The following is a 24,810-nucleotide window of genomic DNA, read 5'->3' as shown; positions in this document are numbered from 1 at the left end:
ATCTAAAATTTACTTACTTTCGTCTTTCGCATATTATACCTTTTTTTTTTAAGTGGGGAAATCTTGCATAGATACCCACGGCCTCCGGGAAAAGGGCCGTGGGTTATGTCGGATTCCTACCGACCAAAACCCCACTGTGTTCCGTCAAGCCGCATCAACGACGGGGCCACGGGTATAGGTAGAATTCTTCCGTGACCCCATCAGCAGCTGCCCGTCTCCAAAATGTGGTCAAGTTGTGCCTTAACCAATTTATGTGTTCCATCCTTGTCAAGGGGAGTGCTAACCGTCTCTCCTTTCATACCTACGTATTATGTACCAGCAACCCTCCGATGCTCTACATAGTGTTATTTTAACCAATTTAAAAATACCTTGACAAACTGTACACCTAAATCTCTCTTCTGTATCTATTCCCGAAAACCGCAAGAAAAACTCTTAAATAATATTTAGGTAAGTTTATCTTGAATAAGTCACGGAAAGGGACTTTGTTTTTAATTTATTCAGATTAAGATGACAATTACCTACTAACAAAATGTACACAGCAATTGAAATGTTTATTGCATTTCCCAGTGCAATTGTGTAAATAACAAGTTTCTAAGACAGACGGTCCTTTTGCAGACGAGGATAGATCATTAGCAACAGGAAATTAATCCAACAGAGGTGGGAGGTTCCGACCCTTCTCGAACATTCTGGAACAATCTATATTACATAATTACCGTTTATATGTTTCGGTAGTCACATGTTGGAGGAGAAAATCTACAAAATAATGTTGTTTGCGAATAGACCTACTTCTTGGAGCAACTAACTAAATATGCATCATGACACAATAGTAGCGATACATATTATGAAGTATTGATCAAATATAGCTTATATGTAGATCTAATTGTTTCAATAATTTCCTTTAGTGTAGTACGAAGTATTGATTTCTATATAATACTAGCGGTCCGCCCCGGCTTCGCCCGTGGTACATATTTCGCAATAAAAGGTAGCCTATGTCCTTTCTCGGGTATCAAAATATCTCCATACCAAATTTCATGCAAATTGGTTCAGTAGTTTAGGCGTGATTGAGTAACAGACAGACAGACAGAGTTACTTTCGTATTTATAATATTAGTAGGGATTCTTATTAATTGTCAATTTAATAATTTAATTAAAATTAATACACGAAAATACTTCAACGTTAAAATGTGCAAATTATACAGACAGAAATAAGATTCCCACAGAATCTCATCTCGGCGACAATCCCACGACACTAAGTTCAAACACTAAAATGGACGGGTCAAAGTGACCAAGAGTTCAAATTTACCAACAAGGGATGCTGCAGTGTCCACCTTATTTCATATGCACACACCTTTTCAAATACCAAATAATATCAACTTGGATAAACAATTTTCAACTCTATTCCAAAGCTACAAGGTTCACACATCGCCCGTTTTTATCTCGAATCCCTTTTGTATCGAAACCGGTAAATAACAATGATATTAACATAACTCCTTGACCGGTTGTCCTTATCAATATTTATGAAATCTTTACCGGTAATTTGGATTTTTACTTAGTCGTTGAAGAACTGCTGTTCAGTCACAGTGTTCAGTGAAATGTGAGGTGGAACGGTGTTGAGTAAAATGTAAGTTAATTATTTTATTTAACTTTAAATTCCATTGCATAGGTACTGCCTACAATATGAATTAAAGAGAAGTACTTACATTTAATATCGGGCATTTATATTAGAGTTTAATAGATTTGATAAACGAATCTAAATATTATACTTACTTTTAGGGCTGATTTTTCAATCCTCGGTTAAAACTTATTCGTCGAATAACGTATTAAACTACCATTTCAAAATGTATTCTTATTGCATGCAATTGACAGTTTACAAGTGACATTTTAATATTATCGTGTAATACTTTATTGGACAGGTAAGTTTTAACCAATGATTGAAAAATAGGCCCTTAATTTACTTATTTTAAATCCACGTTTAGGTGAACATTAAATATTATATCGACGTTTGGCGAAAAACCATCTACATATAGGTACTTAAGTTAAAATAGAAAAAATGCCTCGAATAATTATATAGAAGCTACTTTTTATTCGATTAGCAAAAATTCAGCTAGATTAATGAATTTAAATTTGAATGTATCCTGTGTACCTACATCCTTTATTCAAACAATTATTTTTATTATCTTCTTTGATACTTCTATAATAGATATGGATATGGTGAATCCATATCTATATAATATCATCCAACTTATATCGATTCGGCCAAGACCACACTACATGAATAGTATTACTGAAAACAAATTATAGGTAAAAGCTTTACGAAAGCTCCCGAATCATTCGCATCAATTCCCAAGAAAAATAAACAACATTTTAACAAGTGAAAAATATATAAATAAATAAGTAGGTAATGTTATAGTAGTTTAAGAATTATATTACTAACAAAATTGAGTCTTTATAGTTGCTCGAAGAATGTATTTTTTTTCCAAAATGTGAGTCACAACGATCGATGACCGCGTCAAATCCTGAAGGGTACAACTATCAATAGATCGATAAGCGAGGTAGCCGGTTCATCACTAATTTACAATTTTATGGCTTGTGGGAACGGGGGGCAGGCCACTCCATTAGACCCGCCCGGCCCGGAGGAGCGTGCGCAAATAAATAATATATATTATATTTGAATCTTTTGTTGAGTTGTAGAAAAAAGTTCGTCTTTTGTTGTGATGTTGTCTTGGTTTTTGTGTTATGTACTGCAATTTTTATTGCAGTGTAAGATATTTGTTGAATAACGAGTTGAGTTGTGTATGCGCATTTAAGTAATATGGAATAAATTAACTAGGAATAACGGATAGGGCGTTCAATGTCTTGCGTGAATCAAAGTTATAGGTACGTGCATGCAGAAAACTGAACCATAGGTAATAGATACATTATTTACAAAGCAAATAGACAATTTACTGATTTAATGTTGTTGGTACCTGAAAAAACCACAGTTAATAAAGAGAATATAAAATTGAATATTTCATTAAACTTAGCAAGTTCTAACTATAACTATCTATAATTTCTTGCACACTATTTAATTAATTTATATGCAAAATTATATAAATTAATATGCTAACGGTACAAATCCACGCCTCCCCACAAGAAACACGCGCAAAGGAGAAAGGAGAAAACTGAGACTGGGTACTGAGGGAGATCTTTAAGATACGTCGCCATGGTAACACTTATTTCGACACACATTTGGGGTAAGGCCTAGTTTACACAGCTTGAAGGAAAATTCTATGATGTAAGGGCATATTGACTATTGAGGTCAAAATACAAGTAGAGTACCTATAGTAGAGTACATTTTTGGGGCAATACATAGAATCTTATTTTAGTCTTTAATACTTTTTAAGGGCCTCAAAAATAATTTGTACGAGTACAGAACGTTACGTTAACGAGTGCTTTGATAAACAAAATGATTTTTAAATTGCTTAAAATATAAAGTAACAAACGGTTTTAGTGAAACACATAAACAAAAGATTTGAATACATCTATGCCTAGCACATAATAAATAGGATTGTATTATCAATTAATAATTGATACTTTAATTATTGTTATAAGATCTAAATAACATTTAAATACAGAAATTTCCTCACAAGCTTTTGGAATATATAGCATCGCGAAGAATTTATTTAAAAATAAATTATAAACCACAAAAACTTCGCCACAATGTATCCACGACCTTAACGATAGTTTCACACACACAAGTACAGCTCATACACACTACACAGTAGGTATTAGGAGAATTCGGCCCAACCTCCCTCAAAGTTTCTGTTATTAAGCAAATGCTTTGTAAACATTTCGGGTACCTTAGTTTGCTTCTGAATAGCCCGGGCGATAAGTTTAAGCTTCGATTTATATAAACTTACGTCCTTAATACACAAAGGGTTTGCTTACAGAATCGTTAAGATAATGAAAGTATTAGTTTTCAAAACGTTAACGTTTATGGGGTTAATATGCAGAACAAGATAAAGCTACATTATTACCTTAAAATTTAGTTTTAGAAGGATAAAGAATTTTATTGCAAAGTAAAGACAAGTTACTTTAAATAAATTGTGTACTTAATTGATGTTTTCGTTATCTATTGTTACTTTTTTGATATTGAACTGCATAAGCAAATAGAAATATTAGGTACCTACCTATATTTAATTGATATGGTAGAACAACTACAACACTTACAAACAAAGCTCAACATAGGTATGATATCTTTTTATTTCATTTTACCGTATCAGAAATATAATTAGAAGAGACATATCAAAATATACTATAGGTTGTACTTATGTAAGTTCTGATGATTCCCTGAAATCTCTTACAACGTTTATTTTATTATTAAAATATACAGCTAGCTCTTCACAAATTTAAAAATTAAAACCAGTGCTGTCATAAGAAGAGGAAATAATAAAACGAATGATTAATATCATAATATTTATACTCAACAGCGTTATACATAAAATGAAAGTAAAAATCAAGATTGCTCTGAAATAGGTACGTAAATAGAGCAATGATGGCCGCGGTTGCGGTCCGAAGTTAGCGACAAATTGCTTGCCCGCTAACGACTTCGCCTAACTGCTGCAACTTCAAATAGCCCGACCTATAATATATCTGAAATTATATCTTATATATATAGAATATAGACCAAGTTTAGTGGTAATTTTACAGCTAGCGTCCTATACTTCTCTGTAGGTAATTTTTATTTTCGTTAAGATTGTTTATGTACAAGTAAACTATATAAATAATGGCAATACTTATAATGATACTAGCAGCTTGCCCCGACTTCGTCTAGATATATTTGAAAAAAAAATTATGTTACTCCGTACAGATATAGCTTTCTAGTGGTGAAAGAATTTAGGAAATCGGATAAGTACTTTTTAAGTACTGTATAATATTACAATTTACAAACATACAAAAACATAAATATTTACTCAATATATTAGTTAAGATATTGTCTGAATGCCTTGAAGAACGAATAAATATATCGTACAGTCTTCTAGTTTATTATGTCTAAAGTTTAATCTCAAAAAGTGTTTAGGCACGCGACTGATCCCTTGGGACAGCGCTTCGTAAAATTACAGCTAGATTCCAACTTTATTATTTTTTAAATGTAATTTTTAGTTGGAATTATTTATTTAGAAAAATTAGTACATATAGATAGTTTAGATATTTGTGTATGTAGATATAGTTTGATAGTAGCAAAATTTTTTTAATAATTATATTATGAAAAGCTTAATTGTATAATTTGAAAGAGACTGTAGTACGTATGTTACTTTGATATTAGTAAAAATAGATTTTATAAACAGATATGATCCACGGACATTTGAATAATATTCTTGAGCTATTCGCCAGCTGTTATAAATGTAGAGTAAAAAACATTTTAATAAAATTAAATTTTACTCCTTAGTAGCCTAGATCTTAATTCGATACCCGTATGAAAACTCACACACAAAACTGTTAAAAGTCCACAACTTTTTCCCGCACCAAAGTAATTACTAGTTTCAGAAAGTGTCGTATCTCACGTATCTTGTATATTATTTACATGTGAAATATTACCAAAAGTTGGGCGGTTGGCCGGCAGTTAAGGAGGAGTTCCGATGAAATATGTCTTGGGGGTGGAGGGAGGTTTAAATTAAGGACGTAGCCTTAAGCTGGCACGGGCACGATGAGACCTATTAAGTAATTAAATCGGTGGTGTCAGTCTTAAAATGTATGCGACTTTTCATGTGACAAATTTCATTACGGCCGTATGATTTTTAATTTTTGATGAGATAGATAGAGCAACTCTTAAATATATTTAAATATTTTTAAAGTCTTAATTATAATAACGGTATACTATAATTTCCATTGTAAATTTTATTGATAATCTCCTTCCGTTCTATTCTTTGTAATATATTGTTATAGATATACTAGCGGTCCGCCCCGGCTTCGCCCGTGGTACATATGAAAAATAGATGTTGGCCGATTCTCAGACTTACCCGATATGCACAGAAAATTTCATGAGAATCGGTCCACCCGTTTCGGAGGAGTATGCAGACTAACATTGTGACACGAGAATTTTATATATAAGATTATATCAAACTACTTCCAGTACCATTAATAGATATCGTTGCTGTTTCAAGCTAATTTGCGCATACGTGTTTGATATGATTATTAAAGCATAATATAATAATAATCATACACCGTAGAACACGATAATTATTTACAAATCGTCTAGATGTAAATGTGCAGCCTTATTTAGTTTTTATTGTAATTCTTGCTAAATCATACAATTTCTTATCTCAAAAAGAAAAGCAGGGAAAAATAATTTCCCTGCTTTTACAATATTTTCATTGTTGCTCCGCTCCTGTTATCGCAGCGTTATATGTGCGCGTAAATAATAATTTTATTATTTACTTCAAAAATTCGTTCTTTCTACAACAATACTCTTTAACTATAAAATATATTCGCATCAACACTTTAAAATACATGCATAGATTTGAATTTTACATCCATAAATAATATGAAACCTTCACTCTCACAAGCCGAAGCTTACATCTAGAAATCAATAAATAGAGGGTAGTTATTACTCTAAGTTGTAGTTCGTGAAACTAATAAGTGGGGGTGGCCCCCGGGCATCACCCTTCGTTGCAGGGGAGCCAGGGTTAAGACGGAGGGTGAAAGATTGCAAAATGGCGAATTCATGATAATGCGTTTAATATTCCTTAGATGGTTATAGTAAGGGATCTACGTCAGATGTTGAATAGAATATGAGTGGTGCAGAGTTTTATGTAAAATACTAGCTGAATCACGCCACTTCGTCTGCTCCAGAAAAATAATATTTCTTTTAACTCTCTCGCTTTATAATATTAAGTAATAAATCTAGATTTTATAGTTTAACTGACTTTGGGTTGAAAAATTATGAAACATCGATTTCGTCTTGACGTTATGTAATCTATACTCATATTATAAAGCTGAAGAGTTTGTTTGTTTGAACGCGCTAATCTCAGGAACTACTGGTCCGATTTGAAAAATTCTTTCGATGTTAGATAGCCATTTATCGAGAAAGGTTCGACTATAATAAATCGACTATATATCAGCATCCTGAGACCAACAGGAGCGCAGCAATGCGAGTGAACCCGCGGGGCACAGCTAATTCTATAATATCTATTATAATTTTTTACTTTTATGCCATAGGAAAGATCGGTAGCCACTTTCCTTACCAGAATTACGATATTTTATAATGATATTACGATATCTTATACGTTCACGACATATACAGACACAACTTTAACATTTTGATAAAAAAAACATTAGATAGGTGCAGTGTTCTTTATTTTTTAACTTAAGTAGACCATTTCATCACATTTAATTTGGTAATTATCTCTGTTAATTACGACTCTAAATAATTTACCACAAGAAAGGAGAAGCCCCAAACAACAGAACAACGAGATATAACAAACTTAGTTTCATGGGAAACCATACAAGTTTTAATGAAAATGCCCAAACCCATGTTTAATATACGAAGTACAGAGTATATACTTAACACGTGCTATTTGTCTTCATATTTACCCTTTTCTGTTATAAAGATGATTTTAATATATATGTATAGTAGTACCACTATAATATATAATAGTACTACGTAGTAGTACTATCATCTACTCTCTTCGTTCTCTAAGCTCTACATTCGTTAAAAATTTTATGTTGTTTTAAAATAGTGAGCATTACGTAGATTGAAACAAGATGAGCTGAAAAGGAATCAAACTTGTTCAATACAAATATAAGAGATTTTATTTGAAAATCATCGTCGGTAATCGTTGGTCAAAGTCGTAGTGTCTCAACAAATATTCTGAGCTAGAGAACACTCTATATAAAGCTCTATGGCTATGTATTTTATGCTTTACAAAAGGTTTTTTTTATAACTGTAGACTATAATTTTAGACTGTTGTATAATTGTGACTAATTGTAGATTGAAGTACATTTTGAGTAGTATAGTTTACCCTGGAAGTAACTAGTAATAAGTAAATTCATTTCATCATCAATTGAAAAATAGGTAAATTCTTCAGTCTGGTCATGTTGAACTCTATTAAGTTTACCTTTTTACCCAAAACTATGGCTTATAAATAGACTAGGCGTGTATTACATGTACCACCAATATTGTCCCTTCACGGGCGAGTAGAGATTATTGAAGGGCCGGTGGACCACTCAAGGAAATTGGGTCATTTGTCCCTTCAGCTCCCACTTGTTCCACGGCACAAGATGTGTTTTAACTCTATCGATTTTCTGTTACCCTAGTATTTTGTTGAGCGCTGTTTGTTAACAATTATATTTTCCACGTCTTTGAAACTTTAAAGGGTTACTAAATGGTGTCAATACCATCAGGGTATGTTATGTTTTAGTTTTTAGTAAGTAAGATGTCGTGTGATCAACTGATATAATATGTGAATAAGTTTCAAATTCTTCTCTAGGTACATTACGAATCCTTATTTTAACATCAGATCTTGTAGCCACGTTTAATAAATTCCTTCCAATATCCCTTCTTAATATATATTTAGAAATAGAAAGAAACAAACCCTTATTTATTTATTTATTTATTTATAACACTTTATTGCACAAACAAAATTAGGACAAAAATAACATTAAAATACAAAAGGAAGGCATACTTTGTATGTACAAGAGGCGGCCTTATTGCTAAGCAGCATTGCTGTTATCTTATATTATGATTTATAGAATAACATAAATTTAAAAGATAAGTAACATGTAAAATATATATAAATGTTCCAGAGAGTAGGACTGCGGTTCGTGGAACTGTTGAGTTGCGGTTTATTGGAATCGTCTATTACTTTCGAAACATTTATTAGTCTTCATTACTCCGATTTATAGATTCCTCGAAGCATTTTGATCTCTTATTGTGTAATTAATGTATTATTTGATAGAAATATTTTGTTTGTTATTTACATTATGCGTTTTTGCTTGATTAGTTGACGTGAGGTTTCCTTTCAATATACTGGGTACACGAAATAATAACTAGATAAAAAATACTATAATATCGCATTCATATAATTATGAAGTTTGTTCTCCGAACAAACTCCGACGTCGTGGACCTAAATATTCTATTTAATTATATTTACTCGTCCTAGAAACTAAAGTGAGGCATTGTTAACCCAAAACCACTTACGGGACACTTCAATGGAAGTTATAAAGAGGCGTCTCATCAAGCAACAGAGACCACCGACAAAGAGAGAGTGCGAAATTTAAATCCGACCCGCAGCTGTGGACGGACCTTGGAAACAAACAAATCGTCCCACCTCTCGAGGGGGTTAAACAGGAATGGCCGCCTTATACGACCGCATCTTACAGGCCCCAATTCCTACTTCCTTTCCATTACACAGCCAGAACTGACTAAACATAATCGACGAACTTCCTTACGACTATACCCTTCCGGAGAATTGCTCCGCGCGGCGACCGCCAAATACCAACTTTATTTGCGCACACCAAAGCATATTTTCCGCTGCCGTATCTCTACGTAATCATCAATGGCACACACACAGAAGTCGACTAAAGGGCATCATAATAAAGTTGAGTTTTGATTGGCCGTGTTAAATTTTCCAATTTTCCTGAAGCTACAGCGAGTCGGCCGAGTTAAGAACGCCGCCGTACAAGTTGCGACGTTAACCGCTCATGTTTGAATAGTTTTAGTTGTCAGAACTTGTTTGGTCGACCGTTGCGGGTTCTTACACAAAAGACGAGGGGGTGGGTGATGATAAATGGTGGGGTATTAATACGCGGACCCGTGATATAGTATACTTTTATGATCTTAGTTGGGTTGTAGTATAAATCTGCTTTTCCGGCCGACATCCCTTGATGTTTAAATTTACTACTTCTGAATGATACGGTCGGGTCGTTTAATGTATTCGCCGTAATAGTTATCTATGGCCTTTAAAATACTGCTTTAATATACCCGCATCTTCTCTTTATGCCATTATACGTTAGACTTTAGTGATGGAATATTTATTAGAGAAAACGTATATATAACAAAGAAGATTTGCATCAATCTTTCAGATTTTATAATATTTTATTCGGCTGAAATATTTTGTGTAAGAATGAACTAAGTACATAGAAAGCTTGTGTATTTGAAAATATTGAGAATTTATAGGCCAATGTCACTTTTTAGGCATTATGATTTGTTTACGCATATTGCAAAGTTTAATAGCTGTTATACTTTATCCTAGTGCTCTATTTTTACTTTTTAGTTAATACTTAAACTAATATTATAATTAACACAACAATATTCAACTGAAACCAGTTCCCCAATAAATCATCTCGCAATTCGCACGGCAATTCTCAAAACAATAAAAGGAGGAACTTATATATCTCTGAGTGGTTTGGCAAGCCTTATCTTTTACTGAGCCAAAACAATATTCATAAAGCGTTCGTCGACGGCAAGATTTTATTGCAACGCGCCTCTAGCGCTGAGAATCGTATAGCTTCCTATCATATAAACTACTTAGCAGAGATTAACAACCTAGTGATCTAATTAATTAGCTGTTTTAAACAAATGCTATTAGAATTAAATATAGACTTGATATCGTTGGGTTTTGCAAGCTATGATGTTAAAAACTCATTGTTTTTGTTCCTGTCACACTGTTGCGATACCTGCAAGAAAAAAGTGTTAAAAATAAAATAGTTATTAAATAATATCAAATGAACGAGTACATCAACCAAATTTTTATTTCTTACAAAAATAAATACGATAATTCCATTAGGCAAATTCATTTAGTAATTATAAGTAAAGTGATTCTGTAATAAAAAGACGTGTGGCACTCGGGGACTGCCCATAGACGAAGAATGTATAGCTGGGACTGCCGCGGTAAAGCTATTGCATAGCATGCCTTCAAGCCACACCACCGCGCCCGTCGGAGTGGGGAGCGTGAGGTTTTTCGTTACTAAATTTCTGGATTCGTCCCCGCGCTCAAGGCCCGCGATAGAAGCTATAATGCAATAGCTTAAAATACTTTAATTCAATTAGAGCATACACGAAACAATTAATTAAAAAATTCGTACATAGTTCTCATCCAAAACAAGAGAACATCTAATCTTCGAAAGCACCAGAGGTTGACAGCGCCTTATATTGATCGTAGTCCCAGAGAAAGATCCAAGCACGCTTCGTACTCAACGATTTAGTCTAAATTGCCCTAAAATTTATCGCCCACTAGGTTAGCGTTAAATCTCTTATTTACAGTGCTTTAAGTTTACATAAAGGACTATATGGTTGTTCTTTGTGAATTTAATGTCTGATACTGAAGCGAGACTTCATTTGCTTGGGAGCTATATTCTCTATTATGTTACAATGGTAATTTAATTTATGAGTCTCTATATTCGATTTTGTGGACTTTAAAGTTTAATTAAGCTGTAAATAAGCTATATACCTAATTGTGTGTAACACATTCGGCTACCTAACACCGAAAGAATTTTTAAATCGGACCAGTAGTTCCCGAGATTAGCGCATTCAAACAAACTCTTCAGCTTTATAATATTCAAATTCAAATTAAAATTCATATTAGTGTAGATATAATTATACTTTAGTACACAATTTTAATTTTGAAAAGCAAACATAAAAATTGATCTACCTAGTCGTTTTTGCGAGCAACGCTACAACTATGTAGTATGTAGTTGTAATTTTGAGAGGTAGCGACATATCTTGTAGGTAAAAAAGTAGAGGCATTTATCCGATAACAAAATGCATAATTTTACTACTTAAAGTTAAAGTTATAAGAAACGTAGGTACAAAATAAAAGTCCTCAAAATATCGACTACGTAATACACTAAATTTTTTTATAAAGGACGAAATTATCGATATAAATACGATACACCTAAAAATAGAAACGTTATAGTCAACCCTTTACTCAAACCTGTTTGGTACAATTGACCCCGCGGTACTGGACATACAACTAACCTTGTCACCTGGGGTCACTCGCGATGATGTCAAATGTCATTTCCCATGCTATAGATGATTCTAAGGATTTCAAAAATTTGTTTAATGTTGAAGCAAATATATCTGAATAGGAATTAAAATAATTTAAATTTACTTTTTCGTGGAAAGTAAGAACAATAACTGTATGATTGTATTTTTTTTATTTTCATTTACTAGAAAGTTTGAGTAAACTATCAAAGTTAATTTAATAGATATCAGAAATTTAAAATATATATATCTACTAGCTGTTGCCCGCGACTTCGTCCGCGATTCGGTCGTTTTTCGTCATTCGTCGTTTAAAAAAAATACGTGACACTTTATTTTTGAATGTTCTTAATTGTCTCTTATAAAATTTAACTACATTAAAATTGAATACTCTGATAAGAAAATCTTAAAATCATCGAAAATCATAGACATCGAATATCTGAAGAAAACATGAATGAATGTGATTTAAATTCTACATTTCTTAGTAATTAAAATAATAATGTAAATTAAATGTAGATTAACAGTTTGAGCGCACCATTATAGAATATGTACCTAAGTAATAAATTACGTTAGTTTACATTGTAACTTTACTAAAAACACGATGACTTTCTTTCGCGCTCGGTACCACAAACTAAACATGTTTGTGGTACGTGGCCCGCGTCACTTTACCCCCCACGAGTTCCCCTCCGTTGCTATGCGAAAATACATTCGTCGCCCTACTGTAGGAAAAATTGTAATACTGCGGCCTGGGCGTTATAACACGCTCAGGGAATTCCTGAGTGCTGATAGACTTCCGTCTATCGGCATTTATACCAATTTTATATTAATATCACCATCTTGAGGAAAAGCTTCTAATGTCGATTTAAAACGCATATATACGGATTAACCTGATGAATTAACATGTTCTAAAATTGTGAAATGAGTTCAGTTTTAAATTCGAGAAATATTGATTTCTTGTATTCGATTATTCGTCGTAGTCGAATACAAAATATATTTAAAGAAACTTAGGTTGGCCTTCAGGCAAAAGGGATCCTATCAAATGATAAACTTGACCTTGTATCTTAAAAGTAAGAATGAAAGGAGCATCTAATAATTGTTGAGCACCAAAGGATCATTTAAAACGCAATACTATAAGAGCTAATATTGTCTAAGAACTGTTTAGATTGCACATGTTCCTCTAAAACTTAAAAGTAGTGATTTCAAAGGTTCCGGCGTATCTTCAAACGAAAGCCGACTCCTTACTCCACTTTAAAGCATTACAAAAAGAACATACTACGTTAATATCGCCTATACAGAAGATGATCTGTAATCAATTGTGAGGTTATAAGCAAACCCACTTTTATATTATTTTGTCGGACCACACCACCGAATTTGTAGATTGATCTTCTATGTTTACCTCTAAGTCATTAAGACTATGTCGAAATCTGTTTGCAATAAGACGGGCCTCTCGCTATTCGTCCGTTTAAAGAGACCAATAGTTTCAATTCTTAATCTTTCATTAAACAAACTTATTAATCGTTCTTGTCTCAAATAATGGTAATATTCGCGTCCCTACTCTAGTCATTGCTTATGCTCATGTTCATCTTCGAGAGATCGAATAATATTATGGTGCACCCTATTATTTGTCAAACGGTCTTCATATTGAGTAAAAGTTTCAGAATTCTCGAGATAAAATATGACGATCGTGATCAGCTGTGAGACGTAATTCCCTCTCAGTGAGGGTTTCGGTCTCACGGGATAGTACAATATGCCATTTGCGATCAGCTGTGAGACGTTATATATACCCTCAGTGAAGGTTTCGGTCTCACAGGATAGTACATGCCGTTCGCGGTCAGCTGTGAGCCGCAATTCTCGTTGTGAAGCGGTTTCAGGTTCGGCATAACACATGTTGTTTTCGGTCAATAGTAAGCCTCTTATCTCTAACGATCCTTGAGAACTCTTATTTCTCATTTTCTTAACTTTGCTCGAATTTCGATATATAAAGATTTTTTAGGTGGCACTGATGCGGGTGAATAAAAATTAAAACGGACTAAGAGTGTTATAATCTCAATCATCATCTTCAATACATATAATAAAATTGTGGAAAAGTGATGTCTGTACAATTAAAATATGTAGAAAAAAATTAGCAGGTGTTATTATTATCGAGAAATCGAGAGAAACCATTTTTTTCTCTTAAAAGCTCCCCCCCTCCCACTTCCCGAACTCCGATTGACCGTAATTTATTTTTCCTTACATTTTTATCATATCCTTTTCTAATGGGTTTCATCCTACTGCGATTTTTTTTTTGTTTCAAAAATTATCTACCCTGGTGTATAGGTAAATTTTCCACATAAAATGTCCTTTAAATTATGTCGTATTATATTTTTAACCCCCGACGCAAAAAGACTGGTGTTATGTGTTTGACCGCTATGTATTTCTGTGTGTGTGTGTGTGTCTGTCTATGGCACCGTAGCTGGCTAACAGGTAAACCGAATTAGATGCGGTTTTTTTTGTTAGGCAGAATATTTTCCGACGCTGGTTCTTAGATAAAGTGTATCAAAATTGGTTCATCCACTTATTATACCTACATAGGGGTAAAAGTGGGAATGAAAAAAATGAAAGTTATAATTTATTTTTAAAGATCGTCGGGAAGTTTATGAAATTATTTATTCCTTTTTCTATACACTTTTCTTCGTCTAAACGGTTTAGTTACGTGCTCTCTCTCTCTTCAGCCTTTAGTTACGTGCGTGAGACAGGAAAGATCTAATTTGGATTTGTTTCTGGATTTGATAAAAACTGAGTATCGATTAAGCTGATCAGTGGCTACTGGCTACACCATAGATTATTAAAAACATCCGTTTAAGAAAGGAAGGAAATAGAATTTGCTCCTCTCCCCCCCCCTGGTTCCTAAAAAATAATATGACATAATTTAAAAAAAATTTTACGTAGAATTAGTTAGGCATTTCTTTTTTGATTTTCGATATTATATACTAATCATAATTTTTAATTACAATATGTAGTAACTATTTGGTATAGGTTAGGCATTTCATTTCTTGATTTTCTTTAATAATTTGGTACGTAAGTTTTTTAGCTCAGTTTAGTAAGAAATTTTAATAACAATTCTTTTAATTATTTATGGTAGTACAACAGTACAGTATTGTTGTACGTATTTACTCAATAATTGTATGTTAAGTAGTAATTCAGCATGGGCGTAGCCACGGTGGGGCTGGGTGGGGCGCTTACCCTGGCTTTGATCTGGTAGGTACTAATTGTGAAGGGGAGTGGGCGTGGGCGTGGGATTGGGACTGAACGTGGCATATGGCGTGGGAGTGCGAGTGGGCGCGGGAGTGGGAGCATGAAAATAAAAATGTTTTTTTATTGTTGCCCCACCCTGAGCCCATGGTCATAGGTCCCATAGTCACTATTCCACGCGAACGAAGTCGCGGGGACAGCTAGTAGACAAATATAATCAGAAAGCTTTGAACTCCTAAGCTCAACCATAAAAGATAGACATTTATGATGTCGGGAGATATTTTTTATATAATATGGAGAACATTTCTTTCATACTTGATTTCTGTGTAGCTTTAACCATTAAGATACACGCATTAAGAACGCACACGCGACGAAAGCTTAAAAATGGAGTTGCTGCTCTGCTCACGAATATGAAAAATAATTGTACCAAGTTTCGTTTAAATCCGTCGAGTAGTTTTTGTTTCTATAACGGTTATACAGACAGACAGACGGACAAACATTTTTGACGTCGATGTCGATCTCTAATCACCTCGTGATAACTATCACGTATCATTTAGGAAATATATTTCATGTGCAGAATTGACCTCTACAGATTTAATATAAGTAGGTATACATATATTTAGATTCCAATTTCCATGTAACGTTAAATTCGACTATATAATAACTAACAGACAACGCAGGTTACTCTTGTTTCCGTAAGTTGAGGCGGCTACATATTCGGTCCTAATAACATGACTTTTTGTGAACGAAACGACAGCGCGGTTTAATTCGATGGCAACACCATCAGAAAAAAGGAAATATTTTTAACTTTGAAAAAATATTATGATTTACACTATTAATACTATTTTAACATTAACACAAAATATAAGACTGTGAGTGTGTAAAAATAAATCCAGCTAGTTTCACATCACACTTATGTTTATAATTAGGTAAACGACATGAAAATATATTAATTACCAAGCAATAATCATACAGATAAATACTGAACAAAAGTATTAACAGTCAAAGTATATTTTTACTAACAACATGTAAATGATGAAGGAATAATAATTATCAACGAACTAACCTTTTTGTATTAGAGTCCCGCCTCGTGATCGAATTATTAAAACACGAAGATTTTTAAAAATGTAACCAATGAACACAATCAATATTAGATTAACTGTAATGGTGTCTAGTTTGACTTAAAATAATATACATCTACCCTCACTTTTAAAAATGTAGTATATTCACACGAATTATATAAGCGCACCTTATAGGGAAGGGAAGATTTATTATGGGTTAAAGAGTTAAATAAATAAATCACATAATTATATTTAAATTATTAATTTTTAACATTGTGTTCAGTAGTGTTAACATGTAAATTGATTAGATTTTTACGAAATCTCATAGATGGCGCTGAATCAAATTTGTCTTTATAGTACTAAGATTCATTAAACAGTTTCTCTGCCCAAATAACGTAAATGACGTAGTTTTTATAGTGTAAAGCTAGATAATAGCATGTCTTACTCAAAAACAACATTTAAACATGAGTCTTTAGATTGTACGCTGTCGTAGTTCACGGAATACGTAAGAAAAGTAAAGGTTCACAGCTCCTCCCCCGGAGGTGATAGCATGATAATATGTTTAAAAAAACCTCACACGACCTGTTAGTAATATTCATGCAAAATTTGAAGTCAATCTATGCAGTACTTTTCGAGATTAGCTCGGACAAACATACAGACAAACAGACAAACAGACAAACAGACAAACAGACAAAAATTCTAAAAACTATATTTTTGGCTTCTATATCGATTATAGATCATGGATTATGTATTCTTTTAAAAAAATATTCAATGTACAGTTTTGACTTTCCTACGATTTTATTATATGTATAGATACTTAATTATTTCATAATATGGCCAAAGAATTAAATGTACCTATGTGAAACTTGAATGAAAATATGAACATAATTATAATTAACATGTGCTAAAATGATAAGTACAGCGATCATCTGTATATAAAATTTTAGTAATCTTTGTAAAATAATAATGAAAAATAAATCTTAAATAATACACATCTTGGACATACTGATCCTTGAGTGACCTAAGGTCGTGGGTACCCCCTGTGACCGAGTTCTCTCACGACAGCATCCAACGGGTTAACTTTAAAATATATGCAGCGAGTTTTTTTACAAAATACGACCGTTGCGTGATCTTGAATAACTGGATCCACATCTTAGAGATGTAATAATAAAATGATAGGAATAGTTTAATTTATATAGTTATAAAACAAAATTAAGAAGTATGAGTAGGTAGCTGAAAATAGTAATTTTTATATCAGGCATTTAGCAGTTTCCAAAATATATTTCGTATACGTACCTATAGCTGGTATTAGTTACTTGTGCAGATAATATACCCATTACTGTTTTAAATATCTAATTTTTTAATTAAAGGGTACAATTTTCAATCTTTGTGTATTGAAATTTTGATAGTAGATATTCATGTCTGTGGAAAAATTATGGAAGAATTATGAAACTTTGAAATTGAATTATTATACGCTTTATATACCTACACTACCTTCTTCATGTTTTAATTTTTAGTTGGTTGTTTATTTTCAAAAATTACCGAACAGTTTTGATTGTGAGCGTGTGCTCTACATATTATAGCCGAAAGATCATGAAAACTACTCATGCTTAAAAACTAGTTAGTATTCAAATAAATAAGCTGCTACAGAAACGTATACAGTAAAGTTTTAATCATATTAAATTATTTAAACAAAATATAATATCATATTCAAATTCTCAGTACATAAGAGCAAATAATACAATAGAAGGTATAAGATATGTAAGGGTGGTGGGCGAAACAAAATGTTCACGCGAGAGGGTTGAGGCGTACGTGAAGACAGCGAGGCGAAGACGTGCTTATATTTATATGCAGCAGATAATACGTTTATTATTTCAAATAACACTAAGTTAGTTATAACTACTAACAATATCATAAATTTGTATTCGGCTATGATTTATAATATACTGCATTTTTTTTTAATTAACTTTAAGAAGTAAATATAATGATCGATGACTTGACAATATCTTTCCTCTTGATTTTCTTTCTTAAACAATAACATATAAATTCGAATCTTATATCCAACAGAGATAAAGAATTGTTTTTCTTCTCGTAGCTCTGGTGAAAAAAAAATTATGAAAACATACCTGCTTACCATTTTAGACATAGTATTCTTTTATTAGTCACGAACACTCAAGAATACAAATATTTCTCCTATATAATATTATTTAACTTTCATTGTGGGAAATGTTGTAATTTTAGTGTAAGTATTTTATTAAGAGAATTTCTATTTGTTTCAGGTGAAACAAAAAAGCCACGAGAAATGGGAGTGTGAGAAAAAAATCACACCGAAGCCAAAATGTAAATCGAAACCTGCAACAATTCACTGAATAACAAGTGCAAAAAAAAGCTACAAGAAAATGAAAGTGTAAAAAAGCACACCAGTTACAAAATCTTCAACCAAAGCAGCAGCCAAGCAAACGTCTACTTCGAAGATACACTACCTCACTACCTACATAAATGAAAAATTAAATTCGTCAGGTGGTATTACCAGCTCCATACACATCCTTCAGGGTCCACTCGGTTGGAGTCCGAACGACTTTCGTGAGGGTGAAAACAGTTTGAAAGTCGGGTCGGTATTGATCGAGTGTCTTGCTTCCCTCCCGCGCTCCGTCCCTCACCAAGGAGAACCCAATTCTGAGGACCTGCTTATCTTTAATATGGAACTATTTTGGTATTATACGTAACTATATAGATGCCTGAAATATCAATGTGAAATTTAGAAGACAAATACTGGTTAATGAAGAAAGAAAAGGCTAATTATCTGTTAATTATTAACTGGATAAACAACATTAGATGCTTTAAAATTAAGATGAAAATTTTTGTTTTTACTGTCGTATCACGCGTGGAATGTAATGTTTATGATTAGACCTCATATACTACTATGAATTGTAATTCTAAATTGATTTCGAATTGGGTAAAAAACCACCTCGGTCTTTACTATACAAAAAGTATCAAAATTTAAGAAAATTACTTACTACCTTCGATTAGAGTAATATAGAGCCGTATCTTATCGCACTAGTTTAAATTAAGTCAAAAAAATGTGACCTTAGATCATTACTTAATGATCTAAGAAACGCATGGCGCCTGGAAATTAAAAATATTTCCTCATTTAATTAAAATTATTATAAATTCCTAAAAATATGTAGAAGGTACCTGATTATTTATGTCAAATTGCGTGAAAAAAATAATAAAACAAAATGGTAGAAGAAATTTTAAGTAATACCTAGTCGTAAAACTATGATGTATGTTATATAAAAAGCCTTAAAGTACCTACTTGGCAACCATAAATTGCTAACAAAACATAATAAATAGTCATAACAACTATAGTGTAATAAAAATATTCTTTACCTTTTGAACACAATGGAATGCGTACCTATTAGTCACAAAAATCAATGTTACAAAAATTTTAAAACACATGGGAAACTATAATGTATTTAGAAAAATCTTTAACTTATTGACATATTAACACAATGAACAATCCAAAACATAAGTTTGTGCACATATAAATTGCTGTAACAAACAGTAAAAAATTTAATTAAATATTACCTAGTCAAAAACAATAATGTATTAAAAATCTATACCTTCTGGCCTTAACATAATCTAACATAAAATTAATGTTACAAATATAATAAAACAAAAGAAAAGTTTTAAAAACAATTTTACATTATTGACTTAACACCATTGAAAAATAAAAACTGCCAAATTTACCATCATCTTATACATTTTGAAAATGGAACGCTTTATTTTTTTACAGCACTTAAAAATTGCCAGTTCTGAATAATAACGTCGCGCCGTTTTGTAACCCCATACTTTCGCCCGCGCTCGTCTTACAGATGATTAATGTGTGTACATGATGTTAATTATCACCCACTCCAGAACATCAATCGATAAAACGAGAAGATAACACGTGTACATACTATGATTAAACTAGAAGCGTATCTGGTGGCTTTTATTAAATTAAATTGTTTTTCTAGTTAATAATTTTGAAAGGACACTAAAGTAAGAAAACAAGCAGGAATGTTTTCGAACATATCAATTTGGCAGCTAGTAGGTAATACTAAAAAATACGTACGATTTATAAAACTTCCTAAATCCTGAGTTTTTTCATTCGCTCCATGATTCTAAGGCACTGCCGCCAATAATTCGCCTTCTTTTATTCACTGCAAAGTGCTAAAGAAAACGAAATTATTTCCTATAGATCCAATTAAACATTGATAGCCAATTAGAATTCTCCAAAGCGATTCCAAATTTCACCGGGCCTTATCGGCGAAAGGTTCCATTTCACGCGCTCCGGCATAATTAATGTACATCCAACAAAGTGGGCATTAAGAACATGGAAGGGGCGTAAATCGATATGGTCTCCACTTAAGGCTTGCTTCTTGCGGGGGCGGCTGTCCGGTTTTCGTTGCGGTGAGCTGGGGCTCTTCTTCTTTCGTTCCTTAACCCCCCGGCGCCCGCTACCAGCCAGATAGCCAAGAACTCTGACAACTCGCCGCTTGTTGCTCGCCGTGTAATTTATTGCGGAGACCGCGGGGAGAAAGGGGTCACATTACGCTGGTTGTTTAAATCTTCTTCCTTTACTTAGTGGGTTGGGTCGGGTGGGTGTGCGCGTGTGTGTCGGGTTCCTAAACTTTAAGACTGTTAGAGGGGTCGCAATCAGAACTAGAGCCAGAGCTTTTCATTAGAGGAGATGGTTATCGCTGTACATGTTTTGTTTGACGAAAACGTTTGGTTAGTCTCTTTGTTCGTTTTGCCTAATGTTATTTGGGTCTGAATGTTATAATCTTGTTTAAAATTTCACTACGTTAAATGGGTTAATTGTAGCATCCATACGTTTTGTAGACATCAGTTGTGTAAGTCTGTAATTTCTAAATTAATATTATAATTTCACAGTTTTGTAAAATGTCAAAAACAGCCTCTCGACCTCTATAGATATTAAACTACAATCTGGGCAAAAAATAAACACTGCGCTTTCATAAAAAAAAAATCTCTCAATATTCTTATGTACTTCATATAAAAAGCATTATGTACACATACACATTAATAGAGCCTCAGTAAAAGCTTATATATAATTGGGTTACTAACAACATAATGAAGAAAAGAAACTCTTAAAACATGTTCAAAAAAATATATTGGTATAAATAAATAAATAAATAAATAAACATTGAGATAATATTAATACGTAGTAATATTATCTCAATGTATAAAGACAATAAAATTTTAAAACCTCTACATAAAAAAGCCTAGAGCTAAAATTAAAATAATTATTTCTGCGCATCCTGATACCTTCTAATAAATAGGTTTAAAACATTTCATAATAATTTCGCGCCATTAAGATGTTGGAATCTAAATCCTCTCCCCAGCCACTAATTATTATTCAGAACTGAACACTGCACTTCTTTAATACGGTCTGTACTCATAAATGTGAGCACACGTGGTTGGAATACGAAAGTGGAATGACGTAAAAATTACAGACTGCTAATTCTTGTTGTCTATGAAAGGTTTAAAAAATGTAGATGTGAACATTATGGTAAACGAATCAAATTAGGAATAAAAAAAAAATATTTTCGTAATAAAAAGCGTGTTAAAAGACAGATGACATATTATTAGAGTTTTCAGAACAATAAGGATATTTTCTTAGTCTGTCCACTATAAGAATTGCTTTTTGACAGCTCGACGGGTGATACCAGAAGTGATGTAGGTACAAAATATTATCGATTGTGATACCATTTCAATTATAAATTAAAAATATTATCATAAATCGAATCAGGTACGTAAATAATAATTACAACGTAAACGTACTAATGAGATATGTAATAATAAGACCACATATCGATGCATTTTATGTTAAAACTAAACTAAGATTTTATTATTTATTGGTTTCTATCTTACAATTTGGTTGTCTTTATGTTTAAATTATATAACATAATAGAAGAGTTTTTCTGTATCGGATATATTTTACAGAGTATTTCTATCGATTATTATAATCTATCGACCCATCATTGAATAATAATTCTGTGTAGACATCACAAAGTGGGCGGGGCCTGTCCATGAAGTACAATATTACTTGTATGACATTTTAACATAGATAATACAATCCTTCATAGGCGTGAAGCTGTCAAAACGCAAATAATATAATGGACAGAGCATATATATATATATATATCTATCTATATATTATCTAGTTCGGTTTTGTAGGTATCGACTATTTATTATAACTTTATTACTTTACCTAATTAATGAACTCTTACTTCCCTGGCGCATTTCATTTAAAAAGTCTAAAATGAGAGCAAAAAATATTGTAGACCCCTGAAAATATTGTATGGGTTAGTTAAATTCACTTTGTATGTTGCATATTAATTGTAATAACCTTAAATATTATAAACATTCATAATACATTACAATAATCAAAGAAATATCACAGATAAAATATAAATAGAGTTTTTCTTAAAATATCTAGGTACCTACTTGTACCTACTCTCTTCCATCGGCACTATTCCTTTTTATCGACAAAAATTAAGGACATGCGTAGTCTAATACTTAGTAAATTTAAAATTTTACATTTACACACATAACTAAATTAATAACAAAACCATATTATCAAGATATTTAAACTATAATTATATTTACTATGTACATATTTACTAAATGGTGAATGCAACATTGCGAATTGCTCCTCTCACTATGTTTGCATAAAACTTAACAAATAATAAATTTATATACCTACTTAAACCACCCTTGAAATCCAGCCCATTTAATAAAAAATCGCATCAAAATCCGTTGCGCAGTTTTAAAGATCATACATACGGACAGACAGACAGGGGGAGCGACTTTGTTCTATAAATAAAAAAAAGTGATGATAAATATTAAAATTTAAAATTGTCTGGAGTAAAATACATGATATGAATGAAGTCGGCTAAAAATAATTATAAGGACGTAGGAAGATACTTATTATGAAATAAAGCAGTCTTTTTTTCAGAACAATGTAGAATGATTAAATATCTTTATTTAATATTTATAAACATTTCTTCAAAACAAAACAAAATTGAACTAGAAAGAATACAATTTTACAAAACGTTACACATTATTTTCAATTTAGTTATTTACATGGATTGGCCACCATGCACTTGAATTGTATTATTTGATAACCTGAAATTGTAAATTTAGCATTAAACCTTATAAGTTATAATATACTGCGCAGCCCGACTTACACTTGACCATAAATTATTTTAAGTTTTTATCATAATGAGATTCAATTGCTCCCACTTGTAGATGAACCATGAGTTTCCGAGAAAATTTAAAACATTTCAATATCTCATTTTGGTGAAAATAACATTAAAATTTAAAATCATCACTTTGTGAGTATTTATTTCAAATCATATTTAAGTTATGAAGCAATATTTCGTAAATTATCATTTCGTAGGTAGGTACTCATAACTTTATTAAATTTGTTAAATTCTTCTTGTGAAATCATTTGACCATGATGTACCTAATTGCATTATATAATATCTATTTACTAATATTTTTATATTTCATCATATTATAACTCTCAGTATATATACCTACCTACATAACTACAATATACAGCCTGAACTTAATCACTCGAAAATACTTGAACGCAAATCGAAACCGGGTGCATACCAACGAACAATAGAGCTGACTCTAATAAAGAAATTCCGTATCATCAACATAGTTATACCCGAACCCATGGAAATCTCTAAGTGTCCCGCGCGAAATCGTAAACGGCCAAGCACAGAATACAAAACACGGCCCAAACCCACCCCACCGCCGCCCGTCTTTGCCCTTCCTTATAACAAAGACACCCCTCTTACGGTTCAATGTGTTTGTGAGTTAACTTGTGTGTGTTTAGTTTCGCGTGACTGTGTGTGTGCGTGAAATATTTGATATTTATTTCAAGGCCTGCGCCAGATAAGATTATATTTTACGCGTGAATAATTTTGCGCTCTGTGCCTTAGTGTTTTGGTCATTTTGTGTAATGTTTAAAGGTTTCGTATGATTGGATGGATTAAATTAAGAAATATACCTACATACCTTTAGGACTGAATACGATGGAACATATTAAAATAAGATTAAAATACTGAAATATAAAGCTGAAAAAAAAAATATCTACCATTCTAATTCTGAACATTATGGTCAAACATTTATAACGACTTAAGAACAAATATTAAAAAAATACAACCCCTTAAACCTAATTATAACAAAAACACATCAACACGTGTAAAATTCTATTAAAATATAATAAAATTCCAAATTGTTATCGACAAACCATTTGTTTAAATTAGTACCTAAGTGTTTCCGAACGCAAATAGCTAGTCTGTTAATAGCAGAAAAACCACGTCGTGGCGGCACTTTGTGGAAAGGCGGGAAAGTGAAAACTTTCTCGCGTGAAAAACTGCTCTGATTTAATTTATTTGCAATTTAAATTAACCACCATTATACCGCTTTTATTTTTATTCCGCTAAGGATGTTTTAAAATTGTAATGCGGTTTCAAGTCAG

The 24,810-nt window shown here is 32.4% G+C and overlaps 1 non-coding gene across 1 annotated transcript; it reads right to left on the bottom strand.

Moving 5' to 3' along the window:
- Positions 1 to 219: 219 nt before the first annotated feature.
- LOC149900506 (U6atac minor spliceosomal RNA) lies at positions 220 to 305 on the bottom strand. The gene has a single exon (XR_016457776.1). It is a non-coding gene; the product is annotated as a U6atac minor spliceosomal RNA (small nuclear RNA).
- Positions 306 to 24,810: the final 24,505 nt, after the last annotated feature.

This window comes from Colias eurytheme, chromosome 18 (genome assembly GCF_061535395.1).
Source record: "Colias eurytheme isolate Ceu_HAF_F1 chromosome 18, ilColEury1 Martin Lab GWU primary, whole genome shotgun sequence".
NCBI classification, from domain to species: domain Eukaryota; kingdom Metazoa; phylum Arthropoda; class Insecta; order Lepidoptera; family Pieridae; genus Colias; species Colias eurytheme.
The sequence above is the reverse complement of the archived record's forward strand: the minus strand, read 5'-3'. Positions and strand labels throughout refer to the sequence as shown.